The sequence below is a fragment of the Coregonus lavaretus genome, assembly GCF_964263955.1.
Source record: "Coregonus lavaretus genome assembly, chromosome: 28".
In the NCBI taxonomy this organism is placed as follows: Eukaryota; Metazoa; Chordata; class Actinopteri; order Salmoniformes; family Salmonidae; genus Coregonus; species Coregonus lavaretus.
This window is the reverse complement of record NC_140015.1, coordinates 4164584-4190123: the sequence shown is the minus strand read 5'-3', so window position 1 is coordinate 4190123 and position 25540 is coordinate 4164584. Positions and strand designations below refer to the sequence as shown.

The 25540-nt window shown below is 41.5% G+C and overlaps 1 protein-coding gene across 1 annotated transcript in view; it reads left to right on the top strand.

Moving 5' to 3' along the window:
- LOC311103404 (thyroid hormone receptor alpha-like) overlaps positions 1 to 25540 on the top strand; it is an 88053-nt gene that overhangs the window by 11145 nt on the left and 51368 nt on the right. Inside the window, exon 2 of the mRNA XM_084144968.1 lies at positions 3045 to 3142. The gene's annotated coding sequence lies outside the window, so the exon portion shown is untranslated. The remainder of the gene's footprint in view (positions 1 to 3044; positions 3143 to 25540) is intronic.

Here is a 25540-nt window from a genome sequence, read left to right as displayed (position 1 = left end):
GACGTGTACCTATGATGAAAATTACAGGCCTCTCTCATCTTTTTAAGTGGGAGAACTTGCACAATTGGTGGCTGACTAAATACTTTTTTTCCCCACTGTATGTTAGCTTCATGAAATAGCTAAGAGAACATTGAATGTAGCCAAAGATTATAGGGTCCCTTAAGAAACACTTATCAACACTTTGGTTCCTACCCTGTCACAATAACTCCTCCCTGGCATTTTCATTTGTTGTCATGTCAAACACTGTATTCAAAGTGCCCACTATTATATTCTAACTATAGAATTAGAATAATCATTTTATTGCCATGATTCCAACAGTTCACCCAAGTGTTTTGTGGTCCTCTGTAGCTCAGCTGGTAGAGCACGATGCTTGTAACGCCAGGGTAGTGGGTTCGATTCCCGGGACCACCCATACGCAAACATTTATGCACGCATGACTGTAAGTCGCTTTGGATAAAAGCGTCTGCTAAGTGGCATATTATTATTATTTATTATTATTATTTTGCTCGAAAGCACAAGTCCAATTGCAACATTTGGTAAAAAATAAGGCCTCGATTGTTTGCCCATATCGTGCAGCCCTACGTGGCAGTGTGTAAATGATCTCAAATGAGTGCAGGAAATGCAGAAATTGATGAAAATGCTGTAAATTATTTTTGGTTGTATTGAACAGTATAAAACAATCAGAGTGGAGAAAGACCCATTGACATCACTTTGAATGTCTGTTGCCACCCTAGGGTCACGAACTATTCATAAAGCAAATCATATTTTGAACTTTTATTATTAAAAAACATAAATACTGTCCAATTTGTTTGAAATACCGTGATATTATATTTTGGCCATATATACGTCCAGCCCTATGGCAACTCCCTCATTCACTCACTCACTCCCATGTTATCTCCATAGGGCCCAGTCAGTGTACATATGCCGTAGCTTAATTTGACCCAGTTTTTCACAGGAGGACATTTTCATTATTTTGTGGATTATAATTAATGTACATTTTTTGTATGGGTTGTATGCGTGAGTTGCAAATATCTCTAACAATCTCCCCACATGAGTTTTCTTATGCGCATGATGTCAGAATTCGCTCTTTGTTCCAAAATGTATTGTTTTGCAACAGGACAGTTAACCCGTGCTGCCCTCAAACCAAGGCACACTGCCTGCTAATTATCTATAGGTTATGTTTCAACTTGTCAATTTTATATGATTTTCTAACAACCATTTGAAATTAGGTGCATTCAGCCTCACTAATTCACATAGAAGTAGCCCATTTCACTGTGGCGGACAATTTACGTTTGAGGCATGCTATGCTAATGTAGGCGAGGATTAGCTAGATGAGCCAGACAAACTTCTCTCTTCGATGAGAGCCCAAGCACTCCCCCAGTGTTTCCTCACTCCTATGCATTTTTCGGCTGGCGCCAGCATTGTCTTCATTGTTGTTTTCCTTACTAATAATTACTGTGTGCGTTCTTATTAAAGTAAGTGCCTTATTACCTTATACAGTTTATGTTTATCGTGTTATGTCATTTTCTATTGTAGCCGACCGTATTTATGTATGGAGCATAATGTATTCTGTGTGTATTCCTTTATAACCGTGGACACGCGAGGTACTGATTTCATAATATTTTATGGTGTTATACTCAATTGTGCTTATGTAGTTAAATTCTTCTATTAGTTCTGTAAAACAGTGCTAATGGCATCAAATAAGTATTAGCTTGTGTTGTATCCTTTGAAGCTGCCCTTATACATTGGCATGTGTATTAATTTAGCTTGTTTAGCATAGCTCTGCCCTGCCCCCTTGTGGAGACCTTGTGGTGCCCTTGTGGAGCTCTTCAGTTATTATGTTACTTCATTGTATTATTGCTATATCCTGATTTTATTCTAATGACTAATAAATCCTCTTTATTCTGTACTTTCAGAAACCACACACAGTATTGATAATTGATAGTATAACTTGCCAACATCATAACTGGAACTGGACATCTTTCTTCCCGGAGATTGACAGCTTTTGCATGCTAGCAACATACTGTTTAGAGAGGGAGTAGGGAGGATGAGGGAGAGGAGAGGCTAAATATGATGGCTTGTGTTAGCTCACTCTTTACTCAGTTAGCGCTATAACTAATGTAGCCTACATTTTCCGATTTGGATGAGAATTGTTATGCTGTTGCTACTTTTGTGAATGTCTGAACATTGCATCCAAAAATAAGCTGACTCTCATTGAGGACATAACGTTGTAAAGACTGTTTGTGCAAAATGTTTCTGTGGAAAAAGTGCCCAGCTCAAACGCTGATTTTTGCGTCAATCGTAACTAGACGTTCTAATCACTGAAGGGACCACTGTAGAATGATCACACCTGTGTGTTTGTACACATCAAAGAGTTAAAGTGGAAATTACAAACTTTAGAAGCCTTTTTTAACCTTCAATACACTAAAAGTTTGCATTTTCTGCTGTGCAGAAAAATTGCTAAGACTACAGGATGATCAAATTAAGATATGGCATCTGTAGCTGTGCCTCTGTTCTCCACAGGGCTTGGTACAGCTGAGCCTGGCTGTCACTGCACTAGAGGGCTCAGTGGTGTAGCTGCATGGCTCTTCTCCTCTCCTCTTGTGGAGGATTAGTGGGCCCGTCTGTCGCAGATGGCTGACTTAGTATAGGCCTCCTCCTGGAGCTGTTCCTACAAACAGGCCCTCGGCTCTCTCTGCCTTGCTGCAGTCACAGTGATGTAACTCAGAGATGCACATATGCATCAGGCAGCACACACAAATTATCTTTGATATCATGTTTGGGTCATTTTGATGTTGATTTATATTTTCTGGTTACATTTTCTGAAGCCGAGCTTAACAAACGAGACATAACCATTCAAATGATCTCTATGCAGCGTATAGCCTAGTAGATGGATGATTTGATGGATGTTGATGTGATTTAATGGTAAAGGGATATTCCCAATCAGCAGATGCAGGACAAACAATACTGTGGCCCTGGACACAGATAATTAAGGGGCAAACCTCCACTAATGTCGCTGTATAATGTCTTCACTTCCTGTTTAGGGTGGGGTTAACACCTGATTGGTCAGCGGCAGGGCTTCTCAACGCTTTAATGCATAGCATACCAGGCAGCCACTCTTGACTCCATTCCATGGAATAAGGTGAGTGTTGTTCACTTGACTCTTTTTTTATTTTTTCATGCCGCCGCTTCTGCAGCTGCCAAATTATTATACTGAAGCTGTAGCCTATGTTTTGTTTAAAAGTGTAGGGATCTTTTGAAGTTGCTATACATTGAATTTGGCCAAATATATATATATTTTTTTCTTCTTTAAGAAAAACACCTCAGATTTACTACCCAAAGATGAGGAAGGATAACTGTTTTGACGTGTGTGTGTGCAAGCACATTTGTGTGTGGAAATATGTTTACCACAGAATGACAGCAGTAAGCTACATCCCATCCTGTATTATGTTCTATTTGAGAGCCTGTTCTGGCAATGTACAAGATGTTGGACTCTGGGAAACGACATCACGCTCCCTCACACATGACAACCAGCTTCACCTGGAATGCTGGAGTGACAGCGCACATTTGACAGCGCACATTTGCATTCATTCTGTTAAATCTCTTAAAATAGAAATTCCACAAATTAACTTTTAACAAGGCACACCTGTTAATTGAAATGCATTCCAGGTGACTACCTCATGAAGCTGGTTGAGAGAATGCCAAAAGCGTGCAAAGCTGTCGTCAAGGCAAAGGGTGGCTACTTAGAAGAATCTAAAATCTAAAATATATTTTGATTTGTTTAACACTTTTTTGGTTACTACATGATTCCAACCCAACCCATTCTTTAACGCCCTAGAGTCGATGTCTGCGCCCCAATGGAAATCAAGTTAGTATGATAAAAAAATTCCCATTAAAATCTGTCAGTTTAAGCTAGAGATCAGTTTTTTTGCATTGGATGAGTCTCAATCCGGCGATGTCGCACTTCCGTATCTGCGATGAAAGGTGACAGAGCTAGAGCAGTGTTTGTCAGACCATGAGACATTCCGAAAATCAGCCTGCTCACAAAATCGTATCTAGCGTCCGAACGGTTTGGCCTTCAAACCTCTCTATGGAAACATGAGACTCTCACGAACACGATGGTGTTCTCCGTTTTGCTCTACGACCCCCACAAGCATCTTGGGACTTCTGTCTGTAGTTTCCAAACAGTTTGGGCTACACACTAATATGACCCCTCTGTTGAAAGGTGAGACTCGAACATGTACACTACCGTTCAAAAGTTTGGGGTCACTTAGAAATGTCATTGTTTCGAAAGAAAAGCATTTTTTTTGTCCATTAAAATAACATCAAATTGATCAGAAATACGGTGTAGACATTGTTAATGTTGTAAATGGCAGTAGCTGGAAACGGCTGATTTTTTTCATGGAATAAAAAATACATAGGCGTACAGAGCCCCATTATCAGAGACCATCAGTCCTGTGTTCCAATGGAACGTTGTGTTTGCTAATCCAAGTTTATCATTTTAAAAGGCTAATTGATCATTAGAAAACCCTTTTGCAATTATGTTAGCACAGCTGAAAACTGTTGTGCTGATTAGAGGCAATAAAACCTTCTTGAGACTAGTTGAGTATCTGGAGCATCAGCAATTGTGGGTTCGATTACAGGATCAAAATGGCCAGAAACAATAACTTTCTTCTGAAACTCGTCAGTCTATTCTTGTTCTGAGAAATGAAGGCTATTCCATGCGAGAAATTGCCAAGAAACTGAAGATCTCGTACAACGCTGTGTACTACTCCCTTCACAGAACAGCGCAAACTGGCTTGAAATAAATACATTTTGCCCTAATCGATGGATTTCACATGACTGGGTAGGGGCGCAGCCATGGGTGGGACTGGGAGGGTATAGACCCACCCACTGAGGAGCCAGGCCCAGCCAATCAAAATGAGTTTTTCCCCACAAAAGGGCTGTATTACAGACAGAAATACTCCTCAGTTTCATCAGATGTCTGGGTGGCTGGTCTCAGACAAATCCCTCAGGTGAAGAAGCCAGATGTGGAGGTCCTGGGCTGGTGTGGTTAAAAGTGGCCTGCAGTTGTGAGACTGGTTGGACGTACTGCCAAATTCTCCAAAACGACGTTGGAGGCGGCTTACGGTAGAGAAATGAACATTCAATTCTCTGGCAACAGCTCTGGTGGACATTCCTGCAGTCAGCATGTCAAAACCTGAGACATCTGTGGCAACAAAACTGAACATGGCCTTTTTATTGTTCCCAGCACTAGGTGCACCTGTGTAATGATCATGCTGTTTAATAAGCTTCTTGATATGCCACACCTGTCAGGTGGATGGATTATCTTGTTAACGGAGAAATGCTCACTAACAGGGATGTGAAGAAAATGTTGCCCAAAATTTGAGAGAAATAAGCTTATTGTGCTTATGGGATATTTCTGGCCTCTTTTTTTATTTCAGCTCATGAAACATGGTAACAACACATTACATGTTGCGATTTATGTTTTTGTTTAGTATATACAGTGCATTCGGAAAGTATTCAGACCCTTCCTTTTTCCACATTTTGTTACGTTACAGCCTTATTCAAAAATGTATTCAATACGTTTGTTTCCTCATCGTTTTTTTCCTCATCTACACACAATAAATACCCGATAATGACAAAGCAAAAACAGGTTTTTAGAAATTTTTGCAAATGTATTAAAGATAAAGAACTGAAATAGCACATTTACATAAGTATTCAGACTCTTTACTCAGTACTTTTGTTGAAGGACCTCGGAAGGCTACTGCAATGACTCGTGGCAGAACAGCTGCTTCATAAACTTATAATAATGTTAGCATTAGCTGGACTACAGTAGCTTGGTATCTAGCTTTTGTTGGAAGATTCAACATTGTGTGTGCAGACTAGGCTAATTAGGCAGCTGGTTTGTTAGCAACATCATTTCAGTGACTGGCTCAGCTGGCAAGCTAATGGACAAATTTATGCTAGCTTTCATGCCTATAGTCAAATTTCAGAAATACTGTTTATTGAAGCACAATAATCCTTAGCTAGGTGTAAAATGGGGTGACTAAGACTTCCTCACCAACAAAACGTTATTGACATAGCCTATGTGTTGTTTTAGCTTAGATTAATTCAGACTGTTTTGAGGGAGCATACGATGTCACCTAGGTAAAAATGTCAAATGTTAGACTGCACATTTGTAGCTGAACCAGGGATACTTTAAGGAATCTGAGGCTGAATTTCTTTTGATCTATCCCATTACTCTTTGCAAGATACAAGACCGATCAGTGCAGGCAGAATCGTCACACTATCTGACGTAAGACCCCTTGGTTCGATTCCAGGCTGCATCACAACCGGCCGTGATTGGCAGTCCCATAGGGTGGCGCACAATTGGCCCAGCGTCGTCAGGGTTTGGCCGGTGTAGGCCGTCATTGTAAATCATAATTTGTTCTTAACTGACTTGCCTGGTTAAATAAAGGTAAAAATAAATAAATAAAAAGACAATGTAATATAACATAAATACACTGAGTGTACAAAAAAATTAAGAACACCTGCTATTTCCATGACAGACTGACCAGGGGAATCCAGGTGAAAGCTATGATCCCTTATTGATGTCAGTTGTTAAATTAACTTCAGTCAGTGTAGATGAAGGGGAGGAGACAGGTTAAAGATGGATTGTGTATGTGTGCCATTCAGAGGGTGAATGGGCAAAACTAAAAATGTAAGTGCCTTTGAACAGGGTATGGTAGTAGGTGCCAGGCACACCGGTTGTGTCAAGAACTGCAATGCTGCTGGGTTTTTTACGCTCAACAGTTTCCCGTGTGTATCAAGAATGGTCCACCACCCAAAGGACATCCAGCCAACTTGACACAACTGTGGGAAGAATTGGAGTCAACATGGGCCAGCATCCCTGTGGAACGCTTTTGACACCTTGTAGAGTCCATGCCCGACTAATTGAGGCTGTTCTCAATATTAGGACGGTGTTCTTAATGTTTTGTACACTCAGTGTATATATTATATAGTAACAAATATAGAATGTATAATATTTCATATGTAGAAAAAGTATATAAACAATGTAAAATAAAAATACGAGGTAGTATATAGTTTAGGCGCTCGGAACAAGGTAGGCTGACCACACAACGTTATGTCTCTGCATGCAGGTTGAAGGTAGTTTCGCGAGCTATTGCTAACTATCGTTAGCGCAATGACTAAGTCTATAGTTAGTCATTGCACTGATTCCAAGAGCTAGATGCTTGAATTGTCAGCTATAGGTTCCTGAGAACGTGACCCCTTGAACTCTAGGACTTTTTTTCTACATGGGAGCGATACTGTCTTTACATTGAAGTGGTTTGGTGGTGTAGAGGTAGCGTGAGTGGAGGGTTGTTTGTGGACAGTGTAGTTTTTCCTACGTTTTTGGTAGGAAGCCTCTAATGCAGGCGCGCCCCTTTTGTAGGCAAAATGTGTAGAATGGCAGGAAATTAGCTGTAAAACTGCATGTTGTGTGAGTATGGATGTGGGTGTGCAGATCCGCAAGCAACTGCGGCCCCTCATGATGAGTTTGCGCTTGAGTGCAGGCGGGTGTTTTCCAAGTGTGTGCGTACTGTGTGTGTGTCATTGTCGCCAAACATTGCTGCAGAGGAGGAACTAGGTTTGTTGCAACCCTCAACATCATTACAACATTCCTGCTGGTCATTTTGACTCACAGTTACACAGTAATATGGTATTCCATTATCCATACCTCATGGAGCTATGCACTCATATGGCTTGAATTACAGCATAGAGATGTGCCTTGAATTACAATGTATTCTTGGCCTATTTGGTACTAGTACCAGCCAATGATGTACACATATCGCTCATAAAGACATGATAATGATGGTACCAGCATACTAACGATCAACTCAGTCGAATGTGTGCTTGAACCAAAAGATTGACAAACCAACAGATTTAGCCTTTTTCCTTTTCGAAAGGTGGGTGTGTTAATTGGTTGTTGATGTGGTGGTTAGTTACCCCCATAGACAACAAAAAGCACTCTTGAACCTAATGAAAAAGCACCATTGAAAATAATCAATAATCCATCAATGTGATTGCAAAAAATCACTGGTGTGTAAAGTTGGCCTAAAAGCCACAAACCATAACTTTTCCTGCCATTTTAATGGTCACTTCAATTGATTCTGAGGAGTAGGTCTATAAACTATGCTTTATTGGCTTAGTACGAATATCTTACCCTACCATAACACCACATCTTTACGTTGTAGGCTATTACTCCAAAGTTTTTTTTGTCATCATTTGAGTCTTTGCAAGCAAACAATGCGTAGGCCTAGCTTTCAAATATGGTTTAAAAATAGCATGCCGATCTAATGTCAGTCCTTGCATCACTCGCTCCGTCTACAAATTTTGAGGGTAGTTATATTTCCCAGCAATGTAGCCTAGCTCATTCTGTTTCAAACCAAGTTGTGGGGGCTGCTGGCTGCAGTTGGACTGAAACACAGATTTCAGTCTTTAATATTTGGCTTCCTATTGGGAACATAAGCCCACCGACACAGTAATGAGGGTTCATCCATAGAGCCCTGTCCCTGTATGCATTCTTGCTGAATTAGAGAGTAGGTCTACATCACGTTGGACCTTTGCCCAATGCTTTGACAAGCAGATCATATGGGGAGACCACCAAACAAGAGACCTCTTGTCACCCCCCACTCCCCTACTCGAAACACCCTCCATTATCTGCTTTCTCTATCAAACTGCATGATTGACTGGTCAGAGTGTCTATTACAACACAGAAGGCGAACCCACATTCCTTGCTTGTTCCTTGTGACATTTCCTTTCTCTGTGACATCACCGACATGTCCATGTGCCCATCATTGTCTTACATCAGATATTGCACTGATCTGGCTTGTATCTCTCTTAGGGTAATGGGATAGATCAAAAGTAGTCCAACTACAATGGACTGCCATAATATTCGAAAATATTACCTAGCTGACATCATCTGCTGAACCCCATTTCTGCCTCAAAACTGTCTGAATTAATCTAGGGTAAAACAATAAATATGTCAATGTTGAGTTTTTTTTTTGTGAGGACATCTTAGTCGCCCCATTTTACATCTAGCGAATCAATGATTATTGTGCTTCAATTAGCAATATTTCTAAAATTTGACTATGGACATAAATATGTCCAACAGCTGAGCCAGTCACTGAAATCATCTTTGACTGAAACGATGCTGCTAACCAACCAGCTACCTACTTAATGCTGCACACACAACTACTTAGTGCTGCACACGCAATGTTGAATCTTCCAACAAAAGCTAGCTAGCAAACTACTGTAGCTAGTAGTGCTAATGCTTACATTATTATGAGTTTTCATGAAGCAGCTGTTCTTCTGCCACAAGTCATTGCAGTAGTCTCCCAAGTTGCTCAACTGACCCAACGATACGATCGTGTAGAAACATGCTGATCTATGGACTGATTTCTGATAACAGTCAGTTCCTCTTAATTGTGGGGCTGCATGTCTACAACTTTAGGGTAATTTAAACATGCTAAGCAAGCTTTTTATGTCAATGTTGGAAGAGCTAGCTGACTAGCTAGCTAGCTACAACAGTTAGCTACGCAGCTGATCAAGTCACTGCACTGGCGACCAACGTCCTTGCACAGAATTTGTGCAGGAGATAGCCACTTTCCAGCTTCAGTTTGAAATGATTGTGTTGTTGGCTAGCTCCTGTGAACGACAGTGTCCTATGCCATTTTCTATGCCAGGCGAAATCATGCCTCATTAGCTCATTGTTATGGATGCATCCAAATAAATGTCACTAGAAAACAGCTTCAACAAATTCAAATACAGCTACTGTTGTTATTCTGGCTGCTCTGTTTGACGTGACTGCAAGTTAGCCGTAGTTGGCTAGCTAGCAAGCAAGGGATGGCAATGGAACATTTAGAATGAACGACTGGGTCGGGTCCATAGATACAGAACAAAAAGACTGAATGACTGGGTCACGTCCAATAGAACGAACGACCAGCCGGCTTAGGTAGCAACCCTAGATTTGTGTCGTGACTATATCTTGTGGAAGGATGAAATAGTATGAATAAATTCATCAAAATAACGTTTTTTTATGAAAATATGTCAATCCTTATTTGACTATGTTGGTAACCCGTTGTATAAAAGTGATAATGCCCTTGAAGACGGTGTTTGGAGGATATATTGGCACGGATAACAACACCCGTGCCAATATATCCTCCAAACACCGGCTTCTCGGGCACTATCACTTAAAAAACGCACAGTATATCAGCACGGCAGAATTCAATGGCTATAGTTCATTCTTACATGTTTTGTTTGAGCTGCTTTTGAAAGCAAAAGTCGAATTGAAAACATTGGCATTGTTGAATTCGATTTTCATAATGGCAAGCTAGAGCTAATGGTTTTGTTAGCTAAACTAGCAAGTCTGTTAGTTTGGTTACCACGGCAACTACTGTAGCTCTAGTAAACTTGCTAGGTACTTAATTGGATGTTGAACACATATCTACCAATTTCTAGTGGCAAATGTGTTGACTTATAACCATGGTATAAAAGGGATAATCAACTCGGGTCTGTATGCGTTCTCTGGAAAATAATGCAACTACGTGGAAGGTCAGTTCCACTCCGCTAGCACATCGTGGAAACACCCACGTCGTTCTTTATTTTCCATAGAACGCAATAGCCCCTCGTTGATTATCCCTGCCTTATGTGCTTTTCTTTACTGTACTGTTCTCTACTGTTTTCTACTGTACTGTGATGTCTATGGTTGGTTCAGATTTGGACTGACCAAATGTAAACTACTTGTCAACTTCCATGGACGTCCAGTGTCGGTCGGTGCTCAATGGGTGAGGATGCTTGTTACAGTAAATGGAAAGATGGTAGATGGTAGGTGTCATGGTAGGTGTCAGTAAGAGCTGGGAGAGGTGACATTAACTGGAGAGAGAGAGAGAAGAGGGAGCGGCAGAGAGAGTGAGAGGGAGGGGTTGTCCAGCAGTTGAGCTGAACAGTTATGAGCTGAACATAACAGTAGGCCAGTGAAAGGGAGGACAGTAGCAGGTGACCCAACTGTGGGTTTGACTACTATGATTTCCCATTTCAGCCAATTCAATTGTAGTAATTCTGTTACTGAATTTTTGCTAATTCTGTTACTGGTTTGGTAACAGAATTACGAGTTTTAATCACTTCATAATTCATAAACAAACTTGATATCAGTAAAAACACTAACTAATTGGTAGGTCTACCTTTTACTTGTTACTTCTGTGAACTTTCATTATCCTCCCTCATGAGGGAGAGAAATGTGAAAATATCTTAAAGAGATTAGAAGGCACAAGGCAATGTTTCTTAAACTTACAGAAGGCAAATCATTTCTCCAAAACTAAATGTGTCAATATTAGTTGGCAGGGGTCTTTAATTCAACGTCTGTTTTACCAGGAATCAAAGCCTTTGCTTATTCCTAATGTGTATATGCCTCAATTTCTAAAACAATATAGACTCTTAGCTTTCAGACTCTTAGCTTTCAGACTCTTAGCTTTCATTTGACACCCAATTTGACATGCTCTTATAGTGTTGCACGGCATACCAAAACTTCAGTACATTTTCGATACTAGAACATGAGAAACAGTTCGGTACTAGAATTTTTTTTACTTTACCTTACTTTTGTCAAATGTGTCTCGCAGATCAAGTCTGTCAATCAGCGCTGCTGATGTCCCCCTTATAGCGCGAGGCGCGCACCATGCTTGCTCCACTCAGCCAGCCCTGGGAGTCTGAGCTGCATCATATTAGCTCCCCACTCATGCTGCACAGGAGTTAACACACTTGAATAATGCGACATGGCATGTAGAAATGTTGAAACCGTTAACTACTGTTTGCAAAACAATGTACGTATCGGCTAGAACACTTTACAATGCAAGAAGATACGGGTAGCTTCCAGCTTTGTAGGTTAACTTCCCTTGCTAGCTTACAGCTGAAGCTAACATCAATTCACTACCCTAGTACTTTGTTTGTGATTAATATGCAAACCATAATGCAAAATATGCCGATTTCAAAGCTGATTACCACCAAAACTTTATTCATTTACTTAATCGGTGTCTCACGTCTCTTCCAAAGATTATCTGTTGCCTCAGGGAATAGGGCTTCGACCGTCCTACAGGCCGCCCCCTCTTGCTTGACGTCATTACTGGTTAAAGAGAGCGCAATTTTTTAATCAAATAAGCTACTTCTATGCAATTGTTGTTGATCAATACAATAAGTCCCAAATGGAAGGGAAACAGTTTTTGTCATCTGTAGTACCATGATTCCCTAATAATGCCGCCACCTTTACGCGCGAGAGAACCATAAGGTGTAGCGAACCTACTGGTCTAATTGGAAAAAGCATCTACTTATCTTATCCACAATTCTCCATGCACTGTAATTTACAACTTGATAAGAGCTAGGTAAATGAGTAATCCGTTTGGGTAAGGGAATTGTGTATATATACAGTGCCTTCAGAAAGTATTCAGACCCCTTGACTTTTTTCACATTTTGTTACGTTACAGCCTTATTCTTAAATGGATTAAATATTAACATTTCCTCATCAGTCTACACACTACCCAATAATGACAAAGTGAAAACAGGTTTTTTGGAGTCCACCTGTGGTAAATTCAATTGATTGGACATGATTTGGAAAGGCACACACCTGTCTAGATAAGGTCCCACAGTTGACAGTGCATGTCAGAGCAAAAACCATGCCATGAGGTCGAAGGAATTGTCTGTAGAGCTCCGAGACAGGATTGTGTCGAGGCACAGATCTGGGGAAGGGTACTATTTCAAAGTCCCCAAGAACACAGTGGCCGCCATCATTCTTAAATGGAAGAAGTTTGGAACCACCAAGACACTTCCTAGAGCTGGCCGCCCGGCCAAACTGAGCAATCAGGGGAGAAGGACCTTGATCAGGGAAGTGACCAAGAACCCAATGGACACTCTGATACAGCTCCAGAGTTCCTCTGTGGAAATGGGAGAACCTTCAAGAAGGACAACCATCTCAGCAGCACTCCACCAATAAGGCCTTTACGGTAGAGTGGCCAGACGGAAGCCACTCCTCAGTAAAAGGCACATGACAGCCCGCTTGGAGTTTGCCAAAAGGCACCTAAAGGACTCTCAGACCATGAGAATCAAGATTCTCTGGTCTGATGAAACCAAGATTTAACTCTTAGGCTTGAATGCCAAGCGTCACGTCTGGAGGAAACCTGGCACCATCCCTACGGGGAAGCATTGTGGTGGCAGCATCATGCTGTGGGGATGTTTTTCAGTGGCAGGGACTGGGAAACTAGTCAGGATCGAGGGAAAGGATGAATGGAGCAAAGTACAGAGAGATGCTTGATGAAAACCTCAGTCTGGTTTTGAGAACACGAGTTGAGCAGTCAGTTGACGAATCTGCTGCATGAGCCGCTTTTGTACATTTTGTTCTAAATAAGATGTTCCATAGTATTTTCTGGAAAGTTTAGCAAATTACCAGAAATTAAATGATAGTTGATGACATGTTTCTGCAAAACGATGTATCTCTCTGTTGAAAATGCTTCCTCTCTCTCTCTCTTCCTTTCCCTCCCGGCAATGGTAGCCAAAATTGGATCCGCATGTCCCCCTGGCTACACACAAAGAACGGACAAATACTGCAATATCCTTGTGAACTAACTTCCTCCTCCCCCCAATTCCCTCGGGCTAGAGGAGATGAGACATAACTCTTTGTGAAGCTAAAACGTATCATAGATCATAAGGGGATTTTAAATACAAGAACGTTTTGTGGAAGCTAATCACAAACAATTAGTGGTCTGGCCATCTGGAGATCGTCCCTCGCTGCTTGGACTATTTTGATCTATGCTTTCAGGCACACTTTGTTACTTGGTCATATGCACTTAATTTAACTGTATTTTCTTCTTCTGGCCAGAAGTAATTTGTCATTATGGAGGCATGTAGTGTTTTTATCATATACAGTTATTTGGTCAGTGTGATGGGGTCAGTAAAATGGTTCTCCATGTAGTTGGGTGACAGAAAGTTGGTAGGTTATGCTATTTGTCGTTGCAGGCTGTATGTTTAGCTAAGTGTTTTTGACTCTGCTTTTTTTGTCCAGTTCAGACTCGTGAGACACGTCAAACCGACTCAAATGTACAGCTCAGGTTTGGGTTGTGGCACTGTCTTTTGGAACAACCATACCAATGTTTTACACTGTTCAGTTACCAATGGATAGGGCCTAAATCTAACCTGAAACACATTCGTCCCTTGAACATTGGTACAGTCTTTAGACTCCAATGCCAGGCAGTGTCATGCAGTGTCCATATGAATTTGACATTGGTTTTAATGTATCTAAGGCATCTGGTTTGAGACTGATTTCTTCATCCCACTCCAGCTTTTCATACCGCACCCGTCTGCTCCCGCTTACTTTCTGTCCGACTCCCACCTGCTCCTGCAAGAACTGGTCCCGAAACCAACCGCAGTCCCGCAATGTTATTTTAGGCGTATGTGACACAGCTCACTTGCCAACCATGGTCCCAGCAATTTTGCACCCTATAGGCAAAATCAAAATGCGGAAAAATAACCTAAAAAATAGGTTCAATTACCAGAGATGATCAAGTGGCCCATTTATATTAGGCTTGGCTATATCAGTATTACTGGACTATATCAGGCAATGGGCTAAACATACAGTCGTTTGAAGAGAGCACATTTGGAGAGAGAGTGGACGGACACTTTCTCTTGAGCTACGTTTTGCATATGGCCTACCTTTTTAAGGAGTGTGACGACTTTCAGACGGAGACAAATATGGGTGATCAATATTTATTTCTATGCAATGTAGTCTATAGCCTAATCATATTTAGGAAGTTAATTTCATTGAAGAGATAACTGCCCTGTGTTTCTCCGCCCATGCATAGCCATAGCCTACTCTATTTCATTGAGACCACATGCGCACCTGAAGAATGATGAGAGCAGACACTTACACTTTCTCTTGAGCTACGTTTTGCGTATTGGATATAGCCCTAACTTTTAGGAGCAGGACGATTTGCAGGCAGAGACAAATGGTATGCGCGTTGCACATTTTCCTTTTCAATGATGATCAAATTGTTTGATTGCACCTCAACTCACGTTGGTTGAGCGCCCTCCACTTCTTTCCATTATCAATATTTATTTACCGACACTCTAGGAAACTATAGCCTAATCATATCTAAGTTAATTTCCTTGGAAAGATATCTGCTACGTGATTCTCTGCCCATGCATAGGCAGCCTACTTTATTTCATTGAGACCACACATTTATCTTGCACGTCCGACTAGGAGAGGAGAGGTAGGCTACTTAACTTGAAGTAGTGAATTCTACAGTGTGTGAAATAATGCGACAAAGATGTGCTTTTAATACAATAGGTAGGCAAACTCATACAAAGCAGAAAGACGACAGTTTCCCCTCCCCCCAAAAAAATCATCCCAAAGTTGTCTGTCTGACCACTCTCTCCCGCAGCATGAAAAATGACAACCATGCCGCGATCTCTGTTTGGACCCGCAGGTCCCGCGTGATGCCCTCTAGCGTGAACCCCATGGAGGTCCGAGGTTAGGACCCTTTACTGTTGCCATCCAGACCGAGACTGTGGTGAGGAGCAGGAGGGACACACTCCAACACACGCGTGCGCACGCATACACACACTCCAACCCGTCTGCTTTTGTCTGGAGCAGGATTCTGTAAGCAGGATTCCTAGAGCATGTTTCTGTAAGCAGGATTCCTAGAGCAGGATTTTGTGTTTCACCCCTCGCTCAGGAACGGGGACACGGCGTGGTATCACCTTTCATTAACACCCCCCACAAGGGTCAACAGTATTTCTGTTCCTGTCCGATGGAGGTCAACCCAGGCGAGGTGGCGCTAATCTGTCTGGCTATCTGACCCACAGCGGCCATACCGCTGGCGTTGGTAGCCATGGAGATGTTGAGGTTCATTCCGTTGCCGTTGTACATGGTTGCCCCCCTGTTGGTCTGTTGCTGCTGGGTGAACTGGGGCGGAGACTGCTGCGTACTGAACATAGTTTCCTTCCATAGTCCCCTGCGGCGGCCAGCCGTTAATGTCAGGTGAGGCCTGGAAGGCGGCGTTGCCCTGGCCCTGCTGTTGCATCATGGGAGACTGGGTGTGGGCCATCCTGGGGGACAGCAGGGGACTCTTGGGCATGGTCTGACCCACAAACTCTCTGTCAGGCTGCTTGGACATACCTGAGTTTGGGAACTGAAAGGCACTGTTCTGCTGTATATAATGAGGGCTGACTACAACTGTCCTGCGCCCCCCATGCAGGGCTGGGGGAGAAGGGGCTGGTAGTAAGTCAACGTAAGGCTGTAATTGCACCCTATTCTTCCCTCCGAAACACGACCCCGCCAAGCTGCACTGCTTCTTGACACACTGCTTGCTTAACCTGGAAACCAGCCACACCAATGTGTCGGAGGAAACACTGTACAGCTGGCAACCGAAGTCAGCGTGCATGCGCCCGGCCGCCACAAGGAGTCGCTAGAGCGTGATGGGACAAGGACATCCCAGCTGTCCAAACCCTCCCCTAACCTGGACGACTCTGGGCCAATTGTGCGCTGCCTCATGTGTCTCCTGGTCACGGCTGGCTGCGACACAGCCCGGGATCGAACCCGGATCTGTAGTGACGCCTCTAGCACTGCGATGCAGTGCCTTAGACCGCTGCGCCACTCGGGAGGCCGAATTGGTATCATTTACTTAAATCTTTTGAACTGAGAACTACAATAAAAACAGTAGCTAAATGGAATGGATGTCCTGTTCTGATTTTTTAATCATTGTGGGAAATTTGAGTTGAATCAAGAGGCATTCAGACATGGCATTGTAAACATTTTCGTTTGATAAGCTAGTTAGCATAATTACCTAGCTACTTCTGTGCAAATTACATTTTTGCTGTTACTAAAGAAACGTCTGGGAATGTGTTTATGGTTGAACTTTCTGAAAGGTTTCTTTCAAAAGTATTGCTCAAACCTGCGAGCATAGTGCAGAGAGAGACAGACAGTGCTACAGCCGCACTGAGGTATATATCCGTATGAACGGTCAGCAGAGCGTGTTGTAATGTTGTCACGATACCAGAAATGTTACTTCGATACCAATACCAGGTTTAGTATCACGAATCTCGATACTCAATACCAAAACGATACCATGGCAAACAAATAAGCCATGTTAATCAAAGTCACAGAATGGCAGTTCAATCGTTGGGCATCTTTTGAGTTCAATATCATTACATTAGAACATTTTTAAGTCAACATTTTTCAGAGACTGCCATGTATGCATTAATGAATAATTTATACAATCATACAATCAATTTGACTTTGTTTTTACCAATCTAACTACATAACATAATGGTAATCATTTATATGAATGGTAAATCACTGTCGATAAACTGGGTAAATTAAGATGTAGTCTAGGCCTATTCACAATACAGTTGAATGCATATTCAATAGGGGGTTTTACATGCATTGAGTTATTGATCTTGTTTTGGCTGATTTCATGGGGCTACAGATGACAAACAATCTATTTCCCTTCCATTTGGGACTTATTTTATTGTACTGATCAACAACATTTGCATAGAAGTGGCTTATTTTATAAAAGTGCGGGCTGTCTCTTTAACCAGTAATGATGTCATTCACGAGGCAATAGGGGGGCGGCCTGTCGAAGCTATTTACAGACCGTCAGTTCGCTGAGGCAATAGACAATCTTTGGGAGAGCCGTGAGAGAGAGACTGATTCACTTTAAGTGAATTAATAAAGTTTTGGTGGCAATCTGCTTTGAACACTTTGAAGTGCGGCTTGCAGGCAGCCTAGCAGTTAAGACCATTGGGCCAGTAACCGACAAGGTTGCTGGTTCGAAACAATGAGCGGACTAGGTAAAATATCTGCCTCTGCCCTTGAGCAAAGCACTTAACCCTAATTGCGCCTGTAAATCGCTCTGGATAAAAAAAAAGTTAGAATAAAAAAGTCACTCTAGATTAGAGCGTCTGCTAACTGGCAAAAATGTAAATGATAATCAGCATATTTTGCATTATGGTTGGTTATCACAAACAAAGTACTAGGGTAGTGAATTGATGTTAGTTTTAGATGTAAGCTACCAAAAAAAGTTAGCCTACAAAGCTGGAAGCTACCGGTATCTTCTTTAATTGTAAAGTGTTCTAGCCTATATGGACATTGTTTTGCAAACAGTAATGAACAATTTCTACATACCATGTCGCATTATTCAAGTAGGTCTCCTGTAGCTCAGTTGGTAGAGCATGGCGCTTGCAACGCCAGGGTTGTGGGTTCGATTCCCACGGGGGGCCAGTATGAAAAATGTATGCACTCACTAACTGTAAGTCGCTCTGGATAAGAGCGTCTGCTAACTGACTAAAATGTAAATGTAAATGTTAACTCCTGTGCAGTATGAGTGGGGAGCAGGATGCAGCTCAGACTCCCAGGGCAGGCTAAATGGAGCAGGCACAGTGCTTTCGCACTATACGGGGGGCATCGGCTGCACTGATAGACAGAGACACATTTGACAGAAGCACCAAAAGTTTTTTTTTGTAAATATAGTACCAAACCGTTATTCATGTTTTAGCCTCGAAAGAATACAGACGTTTTGGTATACCATGCAACACTAGCATGTTGTGTGTTGTGCTTAAAAAGGTCAGTACGGTGAAAAAAATGGAAATGTGATTAATGGGAGCAAAAAAAAATTACGCCGTTAAAATTTTTACGCGTTATTAACAGCCAACTTTGACAGCCCTAGTTGATATTGACAGGATCTAAACAAAGGTAGCGCTGCACTTGGATCAGCTTTCTCTAATAAAATCTTACTTTAACATTAGAATGTATGAAAAATGTATGCACTCACTAACTGTAAGTCGCTCTGGATAAGAGCGTCTGCTAAATGACTAAAATGTAAATGTAATGAGCTTTTTTTATCAAGCGCTGCACTTGGATCAGCTTTCTCTAATAAAATCTTACTTTAACATTAGAATGTATGAAAAATGTATGCACTCACTTAACTGTAAGTCGCTCTGGATAAGAGCGTCTGCTAAATGACTAAAATGTAAATGTAATGAGCTTTTTTTTATCAAGTAGGCTTACTCTTGAAGGATCTCGTCTCCCTCACCTTCAATCACTGGTCTATTTCATCCATCCATGTAAAGACCTTATTTAATCCCATAAAGACATGAACCCAAACAGACGTGTTGACTGATCTCTTCACCAGGAAAAACCTCTTAACTCCCTCCACAGTCATTAAAGGTGCGTTCCCACTCCCTCCAAGTCCCTAGAGTGTGTTTCCGTTCAACACTGACCAAGGCTGCGTCCCAAATGGCACCCTATTGCCTATATAGTGCACTATAGGGCTCTGGTCAAAGGTCCCACTATGTAGGGAATATTGTGCCATTTGTGACGTAGACTAACAGTGTGGAGATCCTTTGTGGAGGACCTATGCTCCTCACATGGTAAACGGTTTTAAGTAAGTAAGTGTGTCCTGAACTAGGCTTAACTCTGAGCAGGACAGATCTTAGAGGAAAAAATGAATTGCAGTACCACAGAACTGACCTTCAATAGATAATGTGCTGTCCTGTCTCAATGTAATCTTGTCTCCATGTTACAGTTGATTTCCTTGTCTCTGGGTCGTTCTACCTCAAAAAGCACAAAGAGGATTTCCACACCCACCATCTGATTGTTCTAAAATCGTTTGTGTTAGAAAGCGATAACATTTGCATTCCTGCAACATTATTCTGTTGAAATATAATGTAATCTCTGAGAAGTTTATATTAAGATTGCACCCAAATTGGCCATTTAAATTTATAGGATTCATATAATATTTAATAAATATAATACCTAACATCCAATTTGGACAACTTTTTTTCTAACAATGAGTTAGACTAGAAATGGTAAAAGTCCACCCACGGACACCCCGCGTCAATCCCACCCCAACAACGATATATATATATATATATATAGTATCAGTTCTCTATGTCTGACAAGTAGTATGGAGCTGCGGCTCAGAGTAATTTTTTTTATTGAAGTTGATAGGTTCATGTCCCATCCAACATCCCGATATTACCAGGTTTTAATATGATAACTGGTGATCAATGGGCCCCACCCCAGTCGGTAATTCGACCATGCTTAGTACAAGTTTACTGTAGATAGCTGGCCAGTAGACTAATTAAGTGACTGCTGATGCAAAATGTGGCAAAGCAATTCACTTTTTGTCCTGACTACACAGTGTTATATTTGGGACAAATCCAATACAACACATTGAGTACCACTCTGCATATTTTTAAGCATAGTGGTGGCTGCATCATGTTATGGGTATGCTTGTAATCGTTAAGGACTGGGGAGTTTTTCAGGATAAAAAAGAAACGGAATGAAGATAAGCACAGGCAAAATCCTAGAGGAAAACCTGGTTCAGTCTGCTTTCTACCAGACACTGGGAAAGGAATTCACCTTTCAAGCAGTTCAATAACCTAAAACATAAGGCCAAATCTACACTGGAGTTGCTTACCAAGAAGACCGTGAATGTTCCTGAGTGGCTGAGTTAGTTTTGACTTAAATCTACTTGAAAATCTATGGCAAGATCTGAAAATTGTTGTCGAGCAATGATCAACAACCAATTTGCAAATGTTGCACAATCCAGGTGTGGAAAGCGCTTAGAGGCTTACCCAGAAAGACTCACAGCTGTAATCGCTGCCAAAGGTGCTTCTACAAAGTATTGACTCAGGGGTGTGAATACTTATGTAATGAGATTTCTGTATTTAATTTTCAATAGATTTGCAAAGATTTCTAAAACATGTTTTCACTTTGTCATTATGGGTTAATATGTGTAGATGGCAGAGGGGGAAAACATATATTTAATCCATTTTGAATTCAGGCTGTAACACAACAAAATGTGTAATAAGTCAAGGGGTATGAATACTTTCTGAAGGCACTGTAATTGTATGTGTGGGTACAGAGATGAGATGATCATAAAAAATCAGGTTAAACACTTATTGCACACAGAATCCATGGAACTTATTATGTGACTTAAGCAAATTTTTACTCCTGAACTTATTTGCCATAACAAAGGGTTTGAATACTTATTGACTCAAGACATTTCAGCTTTTCATAAAAATAATAATAATTGACATTATAGGGTATAATGTGTAGGCCAGTGACACCAAATCTCAGTTTTATCCCCTTTAATTCAGTCTGTAAAACAACAAAGTGTGGAAAAAGTCAAGGGGTGTGAATACTTTCTGAAGGCCCTGTATGTCTCTTATGCCTGGAACCAGCCCTGACCATGGAAACAAAGTCATGCCACCTCAGCAAAAGCCTTTAGAATTTCTGTCATAGATGATTCAACGAGTCACGCTAGGTCTATAGGCTGTCTTCCTCTTTTTGGGCATGTTTATTTCAATTAAGGACACCAAGCAGACATTTTGTTCTTAGTTACTAGTCAGTCAGTATGTGAGCGGTGGCGAAAGGGACTGTATCCCAGCTAACATGTTTTGGTTCCCAGAACGGTCTGGGAATGTACATTTCTTTGGTTGTGGGAATGTTCCCTGAACGGTTTCTAGTGATCTGGAGGCAGATGACCTCCACTTAAGAGATGATTGCTGCATTAGATCACAGGTTAAAGGTCAAAAGGGTATTTTTACTGTGGAGACCAAGCCGTCTGTAACTTTCCTCAACAACCTACTGTACTGCAGATGCCAGCGTCAAAGGTAAGGAAGAGTCAGACAGCTCGTTATGTCTGGCCCGTACGATTTAAATGTATATGAAAATCGAATGTATATTGCTATGAAATCGACTTTGTTGCTGTTTCTCTATTAATTTTCTATTGAAAGTTGAGCAACATGGGTCAGTTAGGTTCAATGGTAAGAGAGTCTCGGTGAATCTGTGAGAGAAGAGTTGTCCTGATCATAAACCTTATCATTAGGTTATAATACGATGGTTATGATTTCTCTTTGCCATCGGATTTGGATGATTATAGAACGGTCTGTACAGGCATGCCAGGGTAACATTACAAATTTATAGTGCACATTGCACAGTAAGTTGCAGGATCTAGGCTAACCTACATTACTTTTAGAAGTTGGATGAAGGTGATCTAAGCTCAGTTCTTCTCCCCCTGAGGTGAGGAACTCAGTGTGGGCCCATATAAATTGAAAATTTGAGCCCCGCACCCGACCCTAACCCACAAATATAGAAAATGAGCTGTACAGTCAGATGGCAGAATTATTGTCACGGTTTCGGCCGAGACTGCTCCTCCTCCTGGTTCGGGCAGGCTTCGGCGTTCGCCGTCCCCGGAGTACTAGCTGCCACCGTTGAATGTTTCGTGGTGTGATTGCTTTGGTCTGTCTTGTACACCTGTGTCTGTTTGTGTTCTGATTACGTGTCCTATAAGTTCCCTGTTTTGTATAGGTTAGATTGTGTGTTGTTGTCTGCCTGTATTTCGGAGCTGCGTGTTGACGCTCTGTTTGTTTGTTTAGTGTTTACGCTTGGTTTACGTATTCACTCGCCTCTGTTTGTTTCGAGGCCGTGTATTGTATTTTTGCACTTTTGACTAGTAAAGTCTGTTGGACGAAGCCTCTGTGTCCTGCGCCTGACTCCTCCACCACATCCACATCGGTTCATCTGACAATTATTTTGGGACAGGCCTTTTTAGATATGCTTATGTTTCTGCTTATTTAGGGACCGGGGAGAAAATGCAATAAGTCAACAACAACAAAAAGGAATGATTTTCCGTGTAAAATCACCAAATAACATCAGTTTCACCAGTGTTAAGGAAATTGAAATCTGTTAAAACGACCCAACATGTTTTAAGATTTCAGTTCGGCTTCAATGCATATTTTATGTGGTTGAAATACTATCAGCTTTTAGGATGCTGGTAAAGATAGCACCGCCACCACGCATTCATTCTCTCAAGATGCTGAAAGAAAGAAGTCATATTTCTCTACTCCTGTTTCTGAGTCAAAATGTACATTTGGTGTATCATTTTACTGCAAGAAATGCTTAATTCTGCATGAGTTAATATTATATTACGCTATGCGAGAGGTTATAGACCTACAGTCAAGATTTCAGTCAGGCTAATATTCCATTTAACCCATCGGAACAGTACAGTTCCCTTGATGTGCCATTTTGAAGTCCCCGTCTTGTGACTGTCGAATTTGTATAGCGCCTCACAATTATCACACATAACATACACACTGCTATCATCCTCTTTTACCACTTCACCAAATCTTTTCCAAACATTAGATGACTTTTCTGGCCCTCCCTTCTATTTATTGTCAACTCTCCATTTCGCAGCTTTTCTCTTATTAAATTAAACTCCGACGTTGTCCTTTATGCCTCAGTGGATCGACGTTAACTTTTTCTACCCAAGTTCCCAAAAGCATTTAGAAATTGGCGTGTATTTGGCACGCTGCAGTTAGTGCGTAGCCTAAGCTTTAGAGCCTAGCACCAAATAAAAATAATGAAAGAAAACCTTAGTGTAGCCTATAGAATTGCACAAGAATTATACTTTTGGGGATTTTTGTTATGCATTGTTTTCTCTTTATTCAACCCACCACACAATATTTCATGGCCCCAAACTCGCCTGCCCCGTGGATATACCTGTGTATCACTAACACACACACACACGGACACAGACACACACATATGGACACACGCATGAACACACACACACACACACACACGTATGCTCCTTCTCCTACTCCTCCTTTTTCTTGTCCTCAGCTGTGATTTTGGCTATGCTCAGTTACCAGCATTGTGTAACTAAAGGGTAGCCTAAAATGACAACAGCCCTACCTCCTCCTCCTCTGGTTGATTTTGCCCGGCACCCACTTGGACTATCGCCACGGCAGCCAAGGTTAATCAGACGTACCGGGCCCCTCTGTGCCACCTGGGGCGACGTGTGTGTACTGTATGTCTCTGCGTCCGTGTGTGTGTCGTTTTTGTTTGTGTGTTTGTGTGTGTGTGTGTGTGTGTGTGTGTGTGTGCTGATGCTATGTATTGGCCATTGAGAGCTTTGACGCCACCGGTCAGCCATATTGGCACTCTCCAGTAGGAACAGTCCTCCAAAGGAATGAATGGAATTCTACGGTATTTCAATTAAATGTTTCAAGGACAAAATTACAAGTATTTGTTTTGTTGTGGTGGTAGACAGTTACATTTAGTCATCTAAAAAAATTAATCTAAGGAAAATACCAAAATAATACCAAAAATAAAGTGTATCTATCTTACATAATATAATTTTAAAGGATCTATTAAGGCAGGGATCATCAACTACATTCAGCCGCAGGCCGATTTTGATTCTTGAGCGGATGGATGGTCGGGGGGCTGGAACATAATTACAAATAATTTGTAGTCCGCAAATTGACTGCAAGAAGCCCAAACCGATATAATATTTGACTAAAACATAATCATTTCAAACCGTGCTTACATTTGTATACGATCACGTGTCTCTGTATTATGTTTGGAAATACTTGGGAACAGATTGCCTAACTTAAAATAACTTGCAGCTGGTGCTTTTACAGTCTATTATGGCCAGGAATAATATATACAGTTGTTCAGAAAACTTTGGGGGCCAAATAAAACCACCCGCGGGCCGCCAGTTGGGGAACCCTGCATTAAGGTGTCTGTAATAGAATAAATGTGGCAAAAACGAATGTAGACATTAATAAATGCATTTCTATAGGTAAAAGTACAATAGTGGGGCAGTATCAAGATGGCGGCATGGTGGCTTTACAACCCCCCCCCGTTAGTCATCTAGTGTATATAAAAATCATTGGTGTGTCGCTCTGCGTCTCTCTCTCTCTCTGTGTGTGTGTGTGTGTGTGTCTCTCTTCTTTACCCATTTGCGTAACACACCCGAGGCCTCCGCCATTGAACTCTGTTATCGCCTCACCCATCTGCAAAGGCTTCGCACTGAGCAAACGCTTTTATCAGTGACCTCTAATCCACTCGCTGAGTTAGTGTGTGTGTGTGTGTACTCTCTGCATCTCTTAGTGCCCCGGAAAGGACATTATGTACTAGTGTTACCCCCCCCCCCCCCCCCCCCCCCATACATAGTGTCCAACACTTCACTCCCTGTACAGTAAATTCATTGTAATTGTCCTTTTCTCCCTTTACACTACACCAGGGGTTGCTTCGACACACCAATTGAAGTGTCTTTTGATTCGCGACCCACCATAATGGTTGAGTGGTGACAAAAACATACACAGACCAAAAATAAGTAGAAAATATCATCTTGGCAGCGAAGAGAAAATGTTGCAGTTTCAAAGCTAATCTTTGAAACTGTAAGTATATTGTCTTTTCTACATACTTTCTATTTTGTTTTAGTTGTTTAAGTCTACACTGAAAGCGTTTTCACATACAGAACATTTAAATAAATAGTAATTTGCTATTCACAAACAATGTCATCCCGCGACGCACCTGGACCCCTGCCTGGGTTGAGACCCACACTACAAAATGAGACTCGCTCTCGCTCTCTTTCTATTTCTTTCTCTCTCTCTTTTTCTCACATTTTTTCTCTCTCTCTCCCCTTCTCTCTGTTTCTTGCAC